The following is a 1268-nucleotide window of genomic DNA, read 5'->3' as shown; positions in this document are numbered from 1 at the left end:
AATCCGAGCAGGATTCTATTGGCCGACCTTGCAGAGAGATGCCACAGAATTTGTGAAGAAATGCCAACAATGTCAGATGCATGCAAATTTCCACGTGGCTCCCCCAGAAGAGCTCATTAGTATCACTTCTCCATGGCCTTTTGCAAAATGGGGGATGGATTTGTTAGGTCCTTTTCCCCAAGCGCCAGGACAAGTCAAATACTTGATCGTGGGAATAGATTACTTCACAAAATGGATAGAAGCAGAACCATTAGCCACTATCACCGCTCAAAGAAGCCGCAGATTCCTCTACAAAAATATCATCACAAGATATGGGATACCTTATTCCATTACTACGGATAATGGAACCCAATTCACCGACGCTACCTTCAGAAGCTTAGTAGCCAGTATGAAAATCAAACATCAGTTCACCTCGGTAGAACACCCACAAGCCAATGGGCAAGCCGAGGCAGCCAACAAAGTCATACTAGCAGGGCTAAAGAGGAGATTGCAAGAAGCAAAAGGAGCTTGGGCTTAAGAGCTTCCTCAAGTGATATGGGCCTACAGAACAACCCCCCAATCCGCCACGGGAGAAACACCTTTCCGACTAGTGTATGGCGTAGAAGCCATGATACCCATAGAAATCAATGAGCAAAGCCCAAGGGTAGCTCTCCACGACGAGGTCGGAAATATACGGGGGCACAAAGAGGAACTCGACTTGCTCCCCGAAGTCCGAGAGGATGCCCAGATAAGAGAAGCGGCATTAAAACAAAGGATGACTACAAGGTACAACAACAAAGTCATTCGAAGAACAAATCAGGAGAAGGAAAGCTCGCCGCAAACTGGAAGGGACCATACAAAATCAATGAAGTTTTAGGAAAAGGTTATTATAAAATAACCGACCTGAACAGCACTGAGTTACCAAGATCGTGGCATGCTTGTAATATGAAAAGGTACTACAGTTAAAGCGAACTCTACTCCCTGACGTACTCTTTTCCCAACTTCATGATTTTTTTCCCAAAAGGGTTTTTTCTAGAGAAGGGTTTTTAACGAGGCATCATAGTAGAGGCTAAGGGAAAATAGGCTATTTACACCCTTAGCAGCAAGAAGGTACCTCCTCAATTAATAAAGATCTTTTCATCCACAATATCTCTTATAATATCCTTCTTTATTTTTCTAAGTCTTTCTACGAAACGCGCCGACTTAAGCTCGACAAAACGTGAAAAAGGGGGACTCACAGGCCGAGCCCCATATAGCCATAAAAAAGTCATTTTTACAGAGGAGTAGAA

The sequence above is a fragment of the Arachis hypogaea genome, chromosome 13 (assembly GCF_003086295.3).
Source record: "Arachis hypogaea cultivar Tifrunner chromosome 13, arahy.Tifrunner.gnm2.J5K5, whole genome shotgun sequence".
Taxonomy (NCBI): domain Eukaryota; kingdom Viridiplantae; phylum Streptophyta; class Magnoliopsida; order Fabales; family Fabaceae; genus Arachis; species Arachis hypogaea.
The sequence above is the reverse complement of the archived record's forward strand: the minus strand, read 5'-3'. Positions refer to the sequence as shown.